Genomic DNA, 20,662 nt, shown 5'->3' with positions numbered 1-20,662 from the left:
AACCTGATGATGTAAACAGCTAAGTATATTACTTCATCCATTAAATGATTTTAATAGTTGACTTACATTATTGATTTTATTTTACAGTCATAAATATATCATCGATTGAAGCTTTTTGTGTGGAAGATGAATTGTATTCGTCTGGCTTTTGGAGGACTTGTAATATTGTGACATTGGAAGCCATAAAAGACGTCAACGTGACAGTCAATGTGTGTTCTATCAGTGTTGGTCCTGCCTATACATCGGCATCAGTGGAGCAGACAGCGATCACAAGAAGCTGTATATGAATGTAGGAATCGTACCTTCTAATGCAAATTATGATGGAACGCTTCAGTGTACAGTAATTGTATTCAAACTAATCATACCTGTGATTGATTTTAAATGTACATCAACTTGTTAAGCTCATTTGGAGACAAACAAGCAAAAGTGCACAAAAAGCTGATCTATTTCTATGCATGTAAGCAATTTTTAAAATTGTAATTTGGGCTATTTATGAGATTCAGAGTGAATGATGATATGTTACAATTAGTTGCAGCAATTAGTGTTACTGTTAAGAAGCCTTTTTGTTTTCTCTCACCCATACGGAATGTCACAAATAAATCCTGGCTTGCATTTGCATATTAATTGGATCTGAGACGTCAAGCATCTTTCATTAAGCAAAATGATCTGCATATTTGGAGACATAAAATAGTTTATTTCAATGTGGGAAAAGAAGTCATTGAAAATTGACCGCGTACGGGATGTAAACTTTGGCTGATCCATTAAACCTTTACCCCCCCGCCAGTGGATGCAACACAAAGCGACAGCGGGCTGATTAACAGTGTGATGTTTCAAACAAAGCCACGCCAAAAGGAAGGGAAATAAAGGAGCATAGCAAACCCTTTCTATTTCAAATTTGTTGATATGTATTATCAACATAATAGCATTTTCTACAAAGATGACACGTTGCTGTTTTCCTTGATAAGCATTAACAATGCAACCAGTGTGATTGTTGTGTGTCATATGGATAAGCTGGGGGGGGCAATGCGTGCATGCACCAACCTTGAAACTATATGAGCGAGCCAGCACACATACAGAAATACAAAATGTTCAGCATTGGCATTTCTTTCATTGAATAAGTCAAACTTGCATTTCAATCAGCACTTTTGTTTATCTTCTTTTCGGCTTAGGCCCTCAAGGAACCCAACCGCACGATTATCAAAATCCCTTGTGTCATCTGCACTTGTCTTTCAAACTTATCCTGAATAGCTCCAACTCTGTTGGGCTAATTACTACAACAGCCCACCTCCCTTGAAAGCATCATTTGGACATATTGTCCTATTGTCTAAAGATTGTGTAGTCGTTGTGATAAAACGCTCCTCGTCTTCGGGTGCTCTGTTCTTCAAAAGTAAGTCAAACCCCAGGACAATAAAAAGTGGATGGAGGCGGATCTTTGTGTTTGTTTGCTGTGTCTGGTGGCCAATCGAAAGGCAAAAGTGACATTGCTTGCTTCGATACAATTAAAGCACGGAGGCGTAATGGGAAGGCCTACATATTTAGGGGCCAGACTTTTGAATAATTTGATTAGTTTGCCGGGGACTATATCTGGGGGATTATGTAAATGGCAGTGCCCCCTCGCACAATTCGTTTGAACTCTTCAGAACTCACATCTGCCGGGGTCGACAGCTAGACAGGACGGCCGCCTTCTTGTAGCCTGATTCCTCCATGTTGGAGGAAGGTGCTGAAAGGTCATTTTCAGTACAAACAGACTCGTCCTGAAAGACCTCTCTATTCCAAAGTGCTTCAATCCATTTTGCGTTGATGCCCATGCAATTATTATTTTCTTTGAGTCAACAATAGCTGAGCGTAGGACAATTAATGTTGTATACTAATTAGCCAGACTCTGTGCCTGTTTGTCAGCGGTAGCCTCTCGCAAGTATATGTACACACTGGAATTTCTCAGACCTGTTTACAATACATTTAAGAATATGTTGGCCTCTTCCTCTGTGTCCTCTGCTTATTCGGTGTATTTCTGGGCGTCCTCTGCTTATTCTGTGTATTTCTGGGCGTGGACATATGTTTGTGTTGAGCACTATGGCAACCAAAGTCAAGGTGACCAAGCACACGTTAGACACCACAGATTACTGGCTGGAGACATTGCAGTCACACACCGCCAAACATTCATCCGCAGACTGATTGTTGGCATTTTAGAGTTCATCCTTAGGCTGGATTTATTGTTTGGGGGAGTGTACTGTGTACTGTGTACTGTGTACTGTGTACTGTGTACTGTGTACTGCTTGGGTAGTAACTTACAGCATGTACCCCAACTGGCCACAACACTCGCTACACAGGACAATGAAATGGGATCCAATGCAAGAGCAGTCTTGAAAATGTACAAATACTGTACAATAACTACTGCTATCATGAGATCTCACAAGATGAGAACGTGAAATGTGTCGTGATAATACATAAATAAATGAATCAATTCCACAATAGTCGCCAGCCTTTATACATTATATTGCCATGCGTGTGTTTTCCTTGCCTCTTGCCAACAAAAAGGCAACAACGAGGTGAAATAATGCAGTTGCTGAATGGGGTGCAAGAGACTGCAGACTCATCAACATCGCTGAAAACGAGGGGCTTCCTGACCCCATACAGAGATGGCCCCTTATATCGGGAACTGTCGTCACAAAAATTCACAAACTAGATGGAAATGCAGCTAGTAGACCCGAGTTTGATTCCACCCTTCCCGCCATCTCTGTGTGGAGTTTGCATGTTCTCCCCGTGCATGCGTGGGTTTTCTCCGGGTATTCCGGTTTCCTCCCACATTCCAAAAACATGCTAGGTATGAATGTGAGTGTCTATATGTGCCCTGTGATTGGCTGGCGACCAGTCCAGGGTGTACCCCGCCTCTCACTCGAAGACAGCTGGGATAGGCTCCAGCACGTGAAGATAAAAATGAATGAATGAATCAATTAAGGCAATTAAGTTGGAGCAGGGCGGCACAGCGGTCGAGTGGTTAGCGCGCAGACCTCACAGCTGGGAGACCGGGGTTCAATTCCACCCTCGGCCATCTCTGTGTAGAGTTTGCATGTTCTCCCCGTGCATGCGTGGGTTTTCTCCGGGTACTCCGGTTTCCTCCCACATTCCAAAAACATGCTAGGTTAATTGGCCACTCCAAATTGTCCATAGGTATGAATGTGAGTGTGAATGGTTGTTTGTCTATATGTGGCCTCTGATTGGCTGGCTGGCGACCAGTCCAGTGTGTACCCAGCCCCTCGCCCGAAGACAGCTGGGATAGGCTCCAGCACCCCCGCGACCCTCGTGAGGAAAAGCGGTAGAAAATGAATGAATGAATGAAGTTGGAGCCCAAGCTCCATTTGTTGCACTGCCAGGAGACCACTGGACAGTTGTGTCAAATATTGATGAAGGTGAGCAAAATATTAGCTGTTGGTATGATGTATACAGTTGTTTAGCCTGGCACCGGGCGCCATTATGACAAAGCGGCAGTATTCCCAACAATTCCCAAATACACCACTGTATGTTTAGCAGCTGGCTGAAAATCTGTGGGGCTCACGGTAGCACATGCTCAGTAAATACAAGCAATGTGTTCCTCTACATGCTTGCACCACGTCTGCAAATGTATGCTGAGCCTTTCAGATGACATATTTGGGACTTTGTGGCGCCAACACCATAAAATACTCAAGAAAATAAAACATGCTTGGTTTTTTTAAACTTTCCTCCGCAAATATATTGAAGCCCATACTGTAATAGAAATGTGAGTGATCTTTTAGTGCAACTCTTTCTCCTCTCACAGGACCGATGTCCTGAAATTAGGATCATAAAAAAAGCTGAACGAAATCTCCCACTTCCCCTCTTGGAGAAGGTTTTTGTTTTTGTCCCAGGAATGTATGCATGGTTACTTCTCTGTCAGGAGGAAGGAGACAAGGACGTACTGTAATTATGTTCAAAGATACAAATTGAGCCTTTTTTTACATCAGCATCAGTTTTGGAAAGTTAAAGCATCCTCTTTTGTGGTTGTCATGTGCAATTGGAGGAGTCTGCTTGCCCTGGCGTGTGACCACTTGTTGAAGGGCTTGGGAGTGATTTAGGGGGGGCAGCTGGATAACAGAGATTACATTTATCTGCTCTGAGAGTGCTTTATTTTTGCAAGCAGCTCTCGGCTCGTAGTTACTGCTTTCATATCTTGGTGGTGGATTTTCTGGAACATGTGAAATGAATATGACTAAAGAGAGTGGAGGTGTGGAAAAAAAGATGAAGAAAATTGGAAATTGCTCGGGGGGGGGGGCAGCATGAAGTGCTGAAGTGCTAAGTGCGGATTTCTTCCAGCTCGCTGAGAATAAAATAAAGGGAAAGGGAGGGCAGACATTAATAAATTGTGTTGACTTTGTAATTGTGCACATTAGATTCAACATATTTTAATATGATTTATTCAATATTTTGACAAAATAGTCTTTTAATGGGTTCATGACTTCGGAGCTAATTGAAACTTTTTCTAACCTTCCTCATTGTTTGCCACAGCCTATGAAAAGCACTTCAGGCTTGTGAGTGTGATTGTTCCGTCTTGCTACGTGTGAGAAGATAGATATGTAGCTGTTATTACCCAGGAGAGGTCAAGGGTCAAGCATTAAGAAAGCTGCCTGCATGGGTTGCTGTATTAAGGATTTCACTCACACGTTGGTTCATCAAATACTCTGGTGTCTTTTCTAAATAATCAAGGAGTCCTTGAGTGTACAAATTTGAAATCTAATAAATAAACACAAGAGACTGCGATTTAGACAAAGGATCAGATGAAGTGGTCCAGAGTGCCATTTTGAAGAGTTTTTCCTCTTAATTATAGACCAACAGAGAGGCGTTTAAGGAGCCTCTCACAGGAGCAGGGATGCCCTGATGGTGGCATCCTGTTACTTTGACTTGGTGTTGTTTGACCTTCTACACTGGAACAGTTTGTTTCAGCCCCATTCCTCTCAAATTCAGGAAAACAATGACGCTGCGGATGGAAGTCATACCTCGCCCTATTAAAAAATCCATCCAGAGTGAAGGCCAAAATATAACAGGAAGCTGAACGGGTCATTTGCACACAAAAATGGACACAAGGGGACTGCACAGTTTGTATTTTTCCCTTTCCATTAAGATGATATACAGTATCTACAGTACGTATCTGCTCAAAGATACCTTATTTGGAGGTCTCTGGTTTGTTTCTTGTCAGAATCTCTAAAGAGGAACAAGAGTGAGCATTATCACACAAACTCAAAATAACCTCAGAAATGAGGCAGTCCCTTTTTCGGTCATGATTCCCCTAAGAGAAGTAAGTGAACAAAACTGTATTTACAGTCACGGGACAGCATAACCTTGACTGAGATCCTGGCAGAAGGCTTTTCTTCACAACAGTGGCTTCCTATTTACTGCCGTAAAAGACACGATGCAATTGCCTCAAACATTGTGGTAGTTTGCGCTGAAGTAAAATGTCTGCCATTTCCCTGCAGATGTATTTTCCATCTCATGTCATACACTTGCCACATATGCTTTCTTAAACAGTTCATGAGAACAAAAGACATGTTCAACAAGTAGGTTTTCAATTGCTCTCTATTTTTGGATCCACTTCAGCCACACAAAAAAAGGTCTGCCTGTTCCACAACATGCCTCACTTGTGTTTTGAACTGCATTTTGTCCTTGAAAAGGACAGGAAAACTGACAGTCCGTGGGTGTGTGCACACCTCTGTTAGTGCACCACTCGGATGGGGCTGGATGGCGTCACAAGTGACACAGATTAGGGAAAGTGACACTTTACCTTGAAAGACTCTGCAGGGCAGTTAGATAAGGAATTTAGTGGCTTTATCATGAATGCCTATTTTTCATTGAAAAGGGTAAGGCACTTAGGATATACTTAGGATATAGCAGTGGCCTTTCAGTCTGGTGATAAATTTGCAAGAAAGTGGAAAAGGTTTTGAAGCTGGAGAGCAGATTAGCAGGATGCAAATAGACAGTAGAAGTGACATGCTGTATAGTAGGTAGTATTAGTTGCTCTGAACCAGTGGCTACTGCAACCGTTCATGTCATCACCTGCCCTGTTCTTTTTGTAATGTCGTATCTCTGTAATAAGTCAGAACCATTTCTGACCCCATGATTGACTTTTTTTTTTGTTTTGTTTTTCATACCTCTCTTCTCATTCTCTTTCTCCCTTGAGTGCTTTCTCCTGAGGGGGTATGTCTTTTTGGCCGGGGTCCACACTGTGATTTATGTTGTTTCCAGAAGTCATAAAATGCAGTCCCCGGCCAGTTTTTCTGACACTGGTAGATCTTCTGTCTCTTTAGCCCCATTGACTCTTCTTAACCCCCGCCAACCTTCTTCATGTTAGAGCAGCTGTTTTCCATTGCCTTCACACATATCTGTACAGATATCCTTTGATTGTTATTATTTTGCCATGAACCGGGTCTTGCTGTGTGCTGAATATACTAACATACACGACACTAGTGAAGATCTCCCAGGGTTCTTCCAGGCACTGTGGTAAAATCAAAGAAGGCCACTCAGTGACTGACTGACACTAAACAGAAATTAGTGAAGCCAAATACTATATTTTCTGGACTAAGTCGCGCAAGGCAAAAAATGCATAATTAGGTAGAAAAAAACATACATAAGTCGCATTTTTGCGGCTAATTTATTTTACAAACTACTTGACCAAAACAGACATTACGCCATCTTGGAAGGCAAGTTCTAACAAGAATAAAATAATCGAAAACCGACTGAATAGGGGTAAGATATGCTAACACAATGGTTATTCAGCTACACGAAAAATAAACATAAAAAGAAAAGGTGTCCAGTGTTTATGTAACATAAACAGTCGCTCTGGAGTATAAGTCGCAGGAACAGCCAACCTATGAAAAAAAGTGTGACTTATAGTCCGGAATATACGGTATAGCATTTCACTTTGTTACCTTGTGAGGCTCCCATGCATTTACTCACACCCCCCAATGAGATGTAAAAGTGGACCAAAGTTAATCCAGCAGTGACCTCAATACAGTGTAATATGAGTGATGGAAGAAGGTGAGCAGGAAGTAAAGGCTACAAGATAGTAGTTTGAAGGAGGCCTTGCAGAGGACAATCAGTGACCCTATATGGGTCCCTTTCCTGCATATCCCAGCATGTTGTGAGGGAAACTGATAGGCAGGTGAAATATCGGCCACTTACAGAAAAGAGGCACTGAGGACAGACAGACAGGCAGGCAGAATGGATATGGATTGAGTCGCAAGGCTGACACGGCCTTCCTAAGGAAATGAATATTCCTTGTAAAGTACACTTGGTGACACTAAGTTCTGAGGACTCAACACAAGAGCAAAGGCAATCCATTCTTCACTTTTAGTTGCCGCTCAAACTAGCATGATTCTAAATTGTGTTCCATCACATTATGTGGCACTTAACATTCTATATTAGGGTGGTGAAATGATGACAAAGCAGGGGAGATTCCATATGACTGTACTGTAGTACTGTAGTAGATCTATATCCCATTTAATACCATCTAACAGCACATTAAGAAATTCACGTTTAGTGAATGTGGAGAGCAGAAGTGGATTTTTTAGTCCACATTTGAGTTGTTTGTATGTGTATGCAGTACATTGGAACTTTGGTTGATGTTTTGCCATATGTTAGCTTTCACAATTTGATCATATGAGCTTGTTTTATTTTTGGAATTCATTGTTCCCTTGCTCTATCGCCGTTAACTTTTTTTCTAATTTGCTGTTTTGCAGCCTTTTTCAGTTTAAATTAATTACCTTGTCAAAGTGCTTTTTGTCTGACCCCCTCCCCCTTGCTTTTGCATATGATAGCTCTACTTAAAACTGCATTAAGATCCAAATATGCCAAATTCTAGCTATTTTTCAACTGGTCTTAAGATTTTGATGAGGGTCATGCGACAGTACCTCCCCACCAGTGCAGGCACATTATCATGGGATGGACTTCCACTTAGTATCAGATGAAGGCGGTGCGGTGGAGGCCCAACTAAACATGCCCAGGGGGCTGGAATGAAACCAGTGTCTCATTTTCAGGGGCAAAACAAACACATGCAGGGGGCAGACATGGCACATGTCACATCTCCCTTAGCTCCCCTGTCACCCCCGGGGGCTGTAGGCAGAGGCGAACTCAGTGCTGCGGTGATGCCCCAAATGTACATCATGATAGTCATGACATTTGGCTTAACCGTAGAATGTTCCGTGCGAGATACCCTAATCTTCCGGTTCTTCCGGAGGTCACCAAATTGACCTCCCAAGGTTGAAAAGCAGCACCAAGCGGACTGTCCCAGATTGATCAGCACTTGAGTAGGCGCCAAGCAGGTGTATAGCTTTACAACAGCAGGGAGGGAGGGGGTTAGTGCTTTTCAATAGTATTTCAGGATATCCTTGCTGCTGTTGCTGCAGTTTTTGGCAGACTAGGAGCTGTGACCAGCATCGGTGTTCAAACAGGCGGTTCTTAATGTTCCCCAGCTCTTTGCCTCACGTCACTTGGACCTCATCCAGCCCAAGTTGTCATCCACATTGGCTCAAAGTAGCGTGGGTGTTGTGTGTAGTTTGCAATAGGTTCAAGACCATTTCCATTTCTTTATTTGGATTGGAGGTCGGTAGCGGTTACCCGAGTGGTTGTGATCTTCACTCACTGAAGCAGAGCTGAGACATTTTTACAGTTTCTGGGGAAATGAGTTACAAAGATGCATTGCTAATAATCTGACAATACTGCCTTGAAATCACTGAGATGTAAAATTAATTATTGCAGTTGTTTTCAATTGGACCTTCATGTTTGCCTTCATTGTTTGAAATAAAAAAAAAGTAACTTCATTGTGCGAGGAAAAAAAAACAAAGGAACATGGGTTCAGCTGGTTTAGACGGTGTGCATCAGGATGTACTGTATGTATTTACACACGCTTTCAATGACTAAGGGGATAAAAAAGGGAAATGAAGCCCATCGAGCCCATGGGCTCTTAGTTTCTCCGTCACAGAAAGTTGGCCACTACTGCTGTTCGCTCCCCTTAAACTGGGCTAATACTTGTCTATTCCGATTAGGATTAGTGTGTGAAGCATAGGCTCAGGGACCCAGGGCTTGTAATCTAATAAATCGAGGTTTAAAAAAACCTGAGATTGGTTCACAGAGGTCTGGGTTTTACTGTGGCCATCTCAGAAGGGGGGATTAACACAGCATTTGGTGCTGTCACTGCACACCAACTATTCTGTTCTTCCAGGGAAGACAAGCCAAGCGACGGCGGAATGACATCTAACTGGGAGGGGGTGGCGTAGAAGGGCTGGCATAAGCTTTATATTGCCTAACAGACAGCAAATTAGACTCGCGGTGACAAGGTTGGGTAAGACCTTGTACAGAAGGCTTTGTTCCATAGGCAGATTAAAGGACCTTGACAGTTTTTACGGTTTCGGATCATGTCTAACATAGGAGTCAATGCTGAAGCCCTGTTGCCACATAAATGAGGGCACAGAAACGTAAACTGTCCTTTCCTTTCCCTGAACTAGAAAGGACCGTGTCAAGAACGTAGCAGGTAGAGTAGGCTAACTCTCCATTATTTTATAGAATCTGTCTTATCTGGTGCTCTTGTTCAGACGAGCATTTCTCAAAAAATAAAATAAAACGTAATAAACCAACGCAGCCTCCAGTGACTGAAGTTCGAAGAGCTTATTTGGTTAGAAGTCATACATATTCAGAGTGTTACCTTCTGTTATCTACTTGGTCGTCTTGTTATTAGTAACAATATCAAACACAGGGAATTCTTGCTGCACGGTCAAAGGCTGGAAAGTCCAAGCAGCACATCCCAGCTTGTGCACAAGCTCCCTTTTCTTTACTTCTGAGAGAACTGTTAGTAATATCAGCGGGCAATTAGCTAGGAAACGAGAGGGAAATAGAGAAGCCAATTACTTCTGCGAGTTAGCTAAAGGCCATTTTAAACTGTGTGCCCATGACATAATAATGTTTATGGTAAATATTATCGTTGGAGACAGGGAGTGCATGGCGTGAGAGGCGAGGGTGGAAAAAGGCATCCATCTCAGATCGAGAATAATTTATTAAGATCTGAGATGTGGCAATTACGTGGAAAGGACCAAAAAGAAAAAAAAGAAGCAGCCCAACTCTCCAGGAAGCGCATACATGATTGCAATCTTGATTAAATCCCCCTGGATCTAATGAGTTGATTTTCTGCTGTTAATATTGCATTGGCTGATGATGGATTCGTTAAGATAATGGAACGAAGCTAAAATATAAATGACTCCCTGTCAAGGAGCAGATTTTTGTCATTTTCCGTCTGACACCTCTGCCATGGGGATTTAGTGAGGCCTTTTTGTGTTTAGAAGCATAAGTATGTGGAATACTAATTGCTCATGTGTGGCCGCTTGTAATACCTCTTCTCCTCTTCACCCCCCCCCCCCCCCAGTTCCCTCCTATCATCTTGGTAAATATGTCAACTACACAGTCTTCCATGCAGAAACAAAGGCACTGAGTTACCTCTTTCTTTCATGTCGGCTCATGTATTTTAAAGGTGACAGTAAAGCAGCTGTTTCAAGTTCTTATTATGTAGAAATGATCACCCATCCGTCCATCTGCCGAGTGTGAAGGTCAGCGGTGTTAGTAAGCAGGATGACACAAGCGTTGTCCCTTAAACTAAGGAATTGGAAGGTATACATTTCATTTTAACCTTCTGATGATCAGACTTTCTCTGGAAAGCCACGTTGATGTAGCAGTCTGTTTGTTTTCATAGCCACGTCTAAAATACAGTTCATGCTTGATTTGGAGGCTAAAGTACAGAACATTTCGATGGAAAGTAGTGGCTGTGTTAGGAAATCTCACAAGATCAAGATGTGACAACATTTCTCATTCGTATAATGTATAATAAATAAATGAACTAATCACATGATAAATAATAATAAACTGGATCATTTTGCCAGCCTCCATAAATTTGCGGTGTGCATGCATGTCTCTTCTCTTGCCTTCAAACGTGCAGGAAGATCGGTTCATCGGTTCAGCACCCACACACTTCATAGAACAACAACTTGAGACGAGAGAAGGAGTGAGACCTCTTGTCAGTCTTACAGTCGCTATGTCTCTGCGGGGGGGGGGGGGGGGGGGGGCTCTATACAAGCAGACACAAAGAGTGGCCCCTGGGGAAGAGCAATGCAAGGTGATGTCGTTGAAATTAGGAGGAAAAAAGATGATTGCAAAGCCAAATACCCCCATCCCCATGTGGGAATATTAATAACAAGCAAGGTGAGCCCAGTGAACTCGTAGGTGGAACTCGTTGGAAAGACAAAACTTGCCCACCTAAACATATGCACCCACCCAGGGAAAAAATATCATCAACACTCACTGAGACATTTGATTGGCAAAGTAAATACAAACAGGAGAGCACAAAGTGGTGTTTGTTCACAGAGTGTAGTTTAATCCGTCACTAAAGAAATGCTGCTCTTTAATAGCTGAAAAGTCAGCATTTCGAGAAATGCTGCCAAGTTTGCATGTGAGAAAATATGTTTTTTTCATTGTACTTTTCTTAAAAAGAATGTTTTTTTCAGTTTTGTCTCAGCTCATTTTTGTGTTAGGTGTCTCGTGACACACGTAGAAAGTAGGCCTATTAAAATAATATATAAAATATTATATATAACGTTTGCACTATTGTCTTATTTGAGACTGTCAGTAGATTAAAATAGTAGAATTTTGCAGTTTTGTTGAAGTAACAGAAGACGGAATTAGTGTGGAATTCAGAGACAATACTATTATATCTATCTACATACATCTACATATACTACATATCTAACAAATGGCGTTTAATGACAGAAACTAGGAATATGAAGTCTTGATAATGATCTGAAAATCTAGTTCAAGTTTCTGTTTAGTTGGATCTGTCCGTCTATTAATATTTACCCAAGCTGCCTGCATGCGACTAAACTTTCTCCATCATCTTCTTAATGGCCATTGTAGTGAAGTTTCACGCTTGGTCTGACCCTTCCTTTGTGCCAATGATGATATTTTCCCATTTGTGTGCACTATTACTGGGGAAACCTGTCTGATTGGGGCATCCTCAGGGACCCTTTTCTTGTATGTGTCACTTTTTGTGTCCTTTAACATGGTTTTACTAGAAAGTCTTTTTTAATCAATCAAAAAGCAGGCAGAAAATAGGCTTTGTTATGGCCAGGCCTGGGGTCGTGTGATGCCTGGTGACAGCTCTTCAAAAGGGATAAAAGGGAATGTTTTGAGGCGAAAACGGGGGTTTCCATGGCACCGGCACTTGTTGCACATGGATCACTATTCTTTAGTCCTGCGTGAGATTGAGCTTTCAAAGAGCTGGACAACAGAAATTAGGCGAGGAGGGGACTGTGGAGGTAGCTGCCCCCTAAGCCCCCGACTCTTGCCTCTCCTGGGGGACAAGAGAATAGAAGCCAGACGTGACAGCGCGAAAAGGGGGCCTAGTATGTGCTGTCAAATATGCATGAGTAAATGGTCACTTTCCCATTCTCCAGCGCTTCGAACAACCCAAATGCGTTTAAAGTGCGGATCTAGCAAAGTAGCTTTAGACAAAAAAACTCTCATGTGTTATTGTGTAATTGTGTATACTCATGTGTAATTTATACAATTTGTGGTCCCTTTTCATGTCATTTTGGCAATCCTACATGTGTCTGTTTGTTTCCTTCAATGCAAAATAAGTAAACAATAGCTTTGAAATAAGTGGTCAGAAAAAAACAAAGCAAACGCAGCCGTGCTTGACAACAAGAACCAAACAGCATCTCAAGAGGTGGGATGAGTAAAGTCACACAATATTATCAGAACATTTTGGAAACGATAACTGCGGTATTGTGATACAGCCAAGAATGCTGTACTGCAAGAGGTAATATTTCAGTATGGCTGACGTAGCGAGAAGTGTTGGAATGGCATGGAACAGAAGTTGAATGTAGAAAGTACACAGAGCCTATAGACAAGACAGAAAGAGGACTATTCTGTGATACTTCCCCTAACTTGAGGCATAAAAGACACGCCCATGTTTAAATAATTAAATCCTAGCCAATTTGTTCGGCCATTTTAGACTATTTGGACTGATTTTTCATGGCACACAGAATATTGTGTTCTCTGGCAATATAAACATGTAACCTACCAAAGAAATATTAGACTCTCATCTAATATTGTAAGTTTCAGGAAAATATCAGTTCCCAACAAAACAGGGGAGTAAAATCAGCTTTTTGTGAAAATATGCATTTCAAGCATAACTTTGACACAAATTTTCATGAGCTCCCTCTGGTGGCCCACCAGCCATAGTGTTAAGTTACTGCGTGATGATTATAGCCTTCTACAGTATGTCTCTAAGATTACACATTGAGTCAGACTGATATATTAAGTCATGACATCCTGCGATTTCCAATGTGAGTTCCCTTATAGTTTTTGATTTTTTTCCTGCTAAAGACAGAGCTACTGTTTCCTCATTGACTCGCAAGCGGCACAGTTGGAGATGTCACAAGATTAGAACATGGTCATGAATTAGCCGCACTGCAGTGGTTAAGGTAATGAAAAAAGCAGCAGCTTATAGAGCGGAAATTACCAAAAATAAAACTGACTGATTTATAAACACGTACATATGAATGATGAATGCAACACATGAGACCGACTTACCTTTAAGTAAAATAAATGTCACCGCTTTAAATGTCAGTGTTTCAACTGATTTTGCTTTATCCTCCAAAAAAATCCCATAATTACTTTTGTACTCCACCTTGAATTCCTCGGCAATTACATATTCGTGTCTCTTTGGGGAATGATATTGGTAGGTCAAGGTTTTTTTTGCGTGTCAGGATTCCTTTAAGCAATTTGCAATAATTTCCATAGCATCATCACCGCCACCTTCATTAACAAACAAGGTTACACACATGCTGTCTACTCTTGTGTAATCAGCAGAATGGGTTTTCAGTGTTGCAAGTCTTCGGTCTATTTACGCTCACAATGTAACATTTAAAAATGGTAAATCTTGCAAAAATGGCACATTAATATTTCATATTAAAGAACAAAAGCATCATCTTGTCGACGCTTGTAACGCTTTTGCTTTTCAGTTAAAAATGTAAGTAAACCACGTGGACTTTTGAGTATGCATTTTATTATTTTCTTCTTCAAGGTTCCCAACAATGTTGTCAGTCTGCTTAAAAGGTTAATGCAGCTGGGATGTGTTCCTTGATAGGATTTTATCATTCTAGGCATGCTCTGTTTCCAGATGAATATATTAAAATTATTACTGTGCAAACAGAGTTTCTAATTACTGACCTGCTTGCCATTGTACTCTGCGTTCTGTTTGCCCCCACCAACAGCACCCCCCCTCCATGCCTTGTTTATTTATCTGCACCAGTGAATACAGAATAGTCAATGCAATGTCATTTCCATCCACATGAAAATGATTTTGAAAATGCCAATCTTGCCTATTATACTGTCTAATTACTTGTCCGCTTTTTGATTTTATCATATATTCAGTCCTTGCAGAGGCAACATCTTAGTGGAGCTCGTCAGCTGATGAAATAGCATTCAGTAGGGAAAAAAAGAAGAAGAAAGTGCTATTTTCCGCATGTAGAATGCCAGTGATGGATTGAAGGATTCATCCATTGTGTGTGAAATTGAGATTCCTAACATCAAAATGTTAAAAAATAACACTATATTCATGTGAGGAAATGTGATTATACTGTAAAAACAAGCAGCGTAGGTAAGCATGCGTCTTTGAGATTGTTCCGGAATGTGTTTTCACATTGATGTTCAACAAACCTTTGGCAGTAGGTATGTAAATAATGGTGACAGCGCCACTTCGATGCATTCTTATGTTATGAATGAGCCTTTGCCGGTTACAAGTCTGTCGCCTGAGCAGGTTTTTCAACTTACATTGCCAAAAATGATCATTTTGATCAACCCAGTTGCCCCACCGCCACGGCATGCCACTGTCCCTGACTGTATAGGACCGCGGTGTCCCGAGCCTCAGCAGTATGCAATATGCCGTGCAAAAGGGCAACCTTGTTGTTTATTTGTCTGCCTGCACTGTTGCACGGGGGCTTGATCAGGGGAGTTGATAGCTGCAATTTAAAAAGAGGACACTGCATCTCAGAACAAAAACAATTAAAGGAAAATTAAAGATGCCCCCCAAGGATTAAAAATAAAAAATTATCAACATGCATCCAGGAATCCGCTACAGTCCCCACCCTCAGTGCATCCCCCCCCCCCAACTCCCAGTGAAACTTATTGTGCCTGCATTGTTATGTATGATCAGATCTGCCAGTTCTTCCTCTAAGCTCCTTGTCACATTTTGACTTAATGAAGTGCAACTTAGAAGGGAATTGGGTTCATCATGCTAGTCGCACGATGCTCCCTTGTCATAGCAAACAGGAGCGGCGTGGGACTGAAGCGCTACAGCGCGAGTCGTTATCATTCCGGTCAGTCTGTTTAACACAAAATTAAACAAAGAACTAATTAGTGCCTCATGAATTAATAACTGCACTGTTGCTGAGAAGAAGTGAGGTTGCTGAGGGGAGATATAAAATAAGTAGGAAGATCAGGTTAGAATTATTATTACTTTTTCGGGGATGCACGTGTTCTCAAGGTTAGAAAAGTTTTGAGAGGATTTAAAAGTGACTCAACCAGCGTGGATGAAGGCGGTGTTTGTCCTCATGTCACTTTTAGTCAGGGTTAATGGGTGTCGGAAATTGCACCTTTGCTTTTCTGCAAATATGAAAGGCAGGTGATTAAATGTAACGTGTAATTAATGCTGCTTCTGACATGTCATGGGGAAGTTGTTTTTGTTTAAAAGAACCTGTCTGGTCAAACATTTGGTCATTCAGTTAAAAGATTCAGATAAAATGCTATCGCTGGAGTTGATATCCGAACTTCAAATCTACCGAAAAACACTAAAAACGTTCATACCCCCGGACTGTTTTAAAATCATGTTTTGATTGTAACTCACACGGCAGTACAATTGTTCACATGATACTGGTGGACTAAGAGCTACCACTTGACGGCACCAGGGACATCCAAAGTGGGGCCCAAGGCAGTTCCAAAAAAGGTTCCAAAACAGATTGAAGAGAATGGAATATGCCATGTTATGCAGGTGGACTGAAGCCAAGTGTCCAGACTTGGCTGTCTAGAGACGCATCCGGCTCCCCTGCCAGCTGTGGGAATTGGTCCACTGAGGAAAACAGCTAGCATCAGCTAGCAGAGGTTCTGCTAGCAGCCTAGCGTTGGTTTTGCTCGCTTGTGAGATGGTTTGTAGTTCAGTTGCTGTCTCAAAAAAGCAGTAACCACTCACAGCGGCGTGGGCCTGCCTGGAGGTGGGTGGCGGCAAGCACAAGTCCAAGGAAATACAGATGGAATAGGTTCAGATTCTGGAAGATCTTGTTTTCTGTGCGGGTTATTGTGTATAGCTGCTTTACAGGAGTCCCTAACTCAACACAAAGGGTCAAAAATTAGGTAAATGACACCTCACAGCCGGGCTGCACGGCGGCCGTGTGGTTAGCGCGCAGACCTCACAGCTAGGAGACCCAGGTTCAGTTCCACCCTCGGCCATCTCTGTGTGGAGTTTGCATGTTCTCCCCGTGCATGCGTGGGTTTTCTCCGGGTACTCCGGTTTCCTCCCACATTCCAAAAACATGCTAGGTTAATTGGCCACTCGTAATTGTAGGTATGAATGTGAGTGTCAATTGTTGTCTATATGTGCCCTGTGATTGGCTGGCCACCAGGGTGGACCCCACCTCTCCCCTGAAGACAGCTGGGATAGGCTCCAGCACCCCCGCGACCCTTGTGAGGATAAGCGGTAGAAAATGAATGAATGAATGAACACCTCACACATTCACATTCACAGCCTGAGGAGAAGAAGAAGAAACAAGTGTTACTTGTTGCATAACTAGGAATATAGATTGTTTTGGTTCAGGAATATTGTAATTTTTCCAAGATTTTTCAAGGATATAATAATATGCAAACTATTAATTCTTCCCCTCTGCTGTCCTTTTCAGATGATATGAGCCCCCTGAATGGAGTGACTCCCCAGGAAGAGAAAACGAGGTAAGACAAATCCCCACCATGACTGATTATTGTCCCCACCATCTCTCCTGTTCATATCTACAACAATATCAGGCATCTTCATTAATCCCCATGGATCAATGTGTCTGGGGGTTGTAAAAATTGACAAATGACTTATTAGAATCCCACCATTTTATTTTCCAACTGATTAACTCACAGCAATGTCGTACACTATAGTGGCACACTGATGTATCTGTTTTCCAAAGAGGTCCCCTCTCTCACTCTCTTGACGCGTGATGAGATATCTACACGGTCTAAAATACGTCTGACAGTGGATTGGCTGCAACAGCTCCATACTGCAATAACAATAAGGGCATTTTGACATACAACAACTGCCATTTTATGAGTTCCTAACAGCATGTGCTTTTAGCTGTGTTGAGGAAACTGAGTAATTATGTTCTCACATTTGGGGGTGGAACCACAGGTTCGTATACTTTTGCTTTGTGTTTTTGTTTAGTACACTTTATTCAATTACAATCCGATGTTTTGTGATGCCTCTGTTGTGCGTACGTATTGTCATGACAAAAATATCTCTGTTTTTCCTCGGATGGCCTTTATTACCGGAGCAGACGTACATCTAAGTACAGATGACATCCACCAAATTAACAGGGGTATAAATCCTTTTGTTGCTGATAAAACAAAAAAATTCTGCCACTGTACAATCTGACTCTCCAGAGACACTAATGACTTGTGACTTAAAGAAACTGGGTTGTTGTTTTTTTTTTCTCCTCCTCCTTGAGATGAAATCTTGTGTGCTAATTATGTTAGCTGGTATGAGCACAATGCTGATGTGGGAGTCTGTCATGAGGATGCAGACAACAACCCCTGCCCCTGGCCTCTTAGTCAAGAGGGATCTCAACATTCAGTAGTGACATCATGGCTGCCTCATGTCAAATTCAGACACCCCCAGCTACCACCGAGGGTTGGCATGGTTGGGAGTTAAGGCGGAGGGCTACGCCACACGCTTGTGTCTGATGGTGTCACTCATGCACCAGAAAGGAGTGGACATTAAATTGCGGATGCACTTAGCACATACAGTATTTGCTTAAAGATACACTCATTCCCCTCTTAGGGTATCTCTCATCATCGATACACATACTTATGCCAGTTCCATCAACAGCAGCAGCATAGATACAGTCACATCAGGGTTCGACAATAACGATGTACCGATGGCAATTCGGGTAATACGAAGTGCTGATTTTGCACAAACTACAAAATCTAGCGGTTCCATTTCTCTAGTATTATGGCATGCCATGTTAACATACAGCTCCACAATTTTTTATTTTTATTTTTTAAGCACAATGTTTATTCAATCATGAATGTACTTTTATTTATGAAGACAAAGTGCCTAGAAGTCTCTTGACAATCCAGATTTCCATGCAACGTCATGATCTATGTAGGAAAACAACCACAAGAAATGATAATCATTTCATCTTTATTTGAGATTCTCATGTGATGCCAGAAAAATTAGATGATATCATTATGGCAGTCTTTTCATTTTACATGGGGCAAGTTCGGGCAAGTAGTTCTCACCTTAAGGATTCCCTATGGGCAAGTCATCTTGGTTTTTAATGTAGAGCCCTGCACATCTTGGGGAGTCTTTGTTGCGAAGTCGAGAGCTAGGTATCCACTCTTTCCGTCTGCGAAGGACGCTAAATGAATCACGTAAATAGAACACTGTTGGCATTTTTTTATGAAGTCTGTTGTTAGCTAGCTCATAATCACTGTTTTCTGACACTAGAATGCACAGAGAAGGGAAATACATTTGTGTTCACGTTTCACATGAGAATTGTGAATGATGGGCAGTTCCCCTTTAAGTGTAGTTGTTAAGCTCCATGTACAGCTACATGCATGAACAAGTTCCTTTGCGAGTGCAGCATGACTGTCAACCTTGTATGCCATCCAAAGGTTTCCCCGGTGTAACCACATCCTTAGTTTAATTGGCTTCTCTTATATGTTATATTATGTTATATGCAACATATATAAAAACAGAGGGACTCCAGCGCGGTGTTGCCGTGACATCCTCCTCTCCTCGTGGCTCCTGGTAGAACACTCTTGGAGCAGCGCAGTTGCTCCACCAGACAGTGGGAAGAAAATTAAACTGCCAAATTTGTTTTCATTGGTTCCAGGGACAATCTCAAGGGACATTTGGGCTTTTAATTGAGCGCACGGAGGAGAAATGTATAAGGCTGCTTACCAACAGTGATGTTTCTCCTTCCTTCTTGTTAGGCTCGAGCACATTGTTTAAGTAAAGTGACAACATTAGTATGTGTTTTATAGCTGACAGCGCCTTTCACTTGTATTCCTGGATAGAACATGCAATCGAGGTTTGACGATTATGGATTTTTAGAAACTGAGACTGACTTTCTGTGGATTATGCTGTTTTTCTCGGTGTTGCTTTCATAGCTATTTAGTACAATGTGAAGATACGTGTCCATTTACTGTCGAAACGGATGATTTGTCTCATTGAAAGGGAATAAAGAAACCTACGAAACATAATTAGTATTAATACTTCACACAGGATAATATCAAAAGAAAAGTCTTCCTTCACGTTCCCCTCCCACTTTTTTCTTTCATTTTTTTGTCCTTTAATTTTTTTTCCAGTCTGTCAAAACAAGCAAAGGCTACATGGTTACGGCAGTCCTGTGTAAATATTTATGATGTAACATCTCCATGTGAATAGACTTTCCTCTGAATCCATCCATCATTACGGGCATATCATGAAAGCCCACCTCCCGGCCCTATGGAACTCAGACAGGAGCGCGGTGTCCCCCCTCTTTCTGAGTATTTGTTTTTCTGTGGGCTGGGGGCAGCCCAGCTGTGAGGGCATTTCATGTGTCAGCCCCACGGTTTTCATTCAACACTTACTTCAAAGCCCATTTGGCTTCATTGTTTATTTGACCTGAAAATTCCCAAACAGAAAAATTTGATGTCGGACGCGTTCCAACAGTTTTGCCAATGAAAAAGTGACATTCTTAAAGTCAGAACATTCCAATCTTGGTTTGTTAATGTTGGAACCATAGGAACCCAAATGCTGTGGCAGCTGCGTGCAGTCAAAGACTTCGCCATATTGCGGTTTGAATTTTGCGACTTCCTTCTATTATAGTTTTTCCAGAATATCTTGAAGGAGACCAATTATGCTAATTTTTGGGCCCTTTCTATTGAGTTGTGGACTCGTACAGAGCAGCTAAACACCATAAGCTTTTTAGATCTTCCAGAATCTGCATCTACTCCAGCTATATTTCTTGGATTTTGTGCTTCCTGTGAAAATGGTCTGTTTTCATATATTCCACCCATGGTCCGCCTCCAGGCACGCCCACTCGGCTGTGGTTGGTCACACTCCCAAGCGAACCCAACTTTATAGGAGTTGATAACGTTGGTAAGGGTCAAGTTTGGGCAACAGTTGGTAGGCTAGTCCAGCTGCATACTGGCCAGTGTTCACAAAACAGTCCAGTGTGAAATGCAGTTGACAGATTAAAATAGTTTTCTGTTCCTGGTAGGGAATCAGGAACTCCAACCATTTGTGCCTGATGGTGGCGTCTGTAGGAATTGGAAACAAATGTGGCTTTCCCTTACACCCAAAGAAACACTTCCTGCG

At 41.9% G+C, this 20,662-nt stretch overlaps 1 protein-coding gene across 2 annotated transcripts in view; it reads left to right on the top strand.

Annotated features, from left to right (window-relative positions):
* casz1 (castor zinc finger 1) overlaps positions 1-20,662 on the top strand; it is a 150,948-nt gene that overhangs the window by 48,910 nt on the left and 81,376 nt on the right. For both annotated transcript variants that reach the window (XM_058083441.2, XM_058083442.2), the window contains exon 4: positions 16,998-17,046. The gene's annotated coding sequence lies outside the window, so the exon portion shown is untranslated. The remainder of the gene's footprint in view (positions 1-16,997; positions 17,047-20,662) is intronic.

This window comes from Doryrhamphus excisus, linkage group LG17 (genome assembly GCF_037039965.1).
Source record: "Doryrhamphus excisus strain RoL-2023G ecotype Guam linkage group LG17, RoL_Dexc_Guam_v1.1, whole genome shotgun sequence".
Lineage (NCBI taxonomy): Eukaryota > Metazoa > Chordata > Actinopteri > Syngnathiformes > Syngnathidae > Doryrhamphus > Doryrhamphus excisus.
The sequence above is the reverse complement of the archived record's forward strand: the minus strand, read 5'-3'. Positions and strand labels throughout refer to the sequence as shown.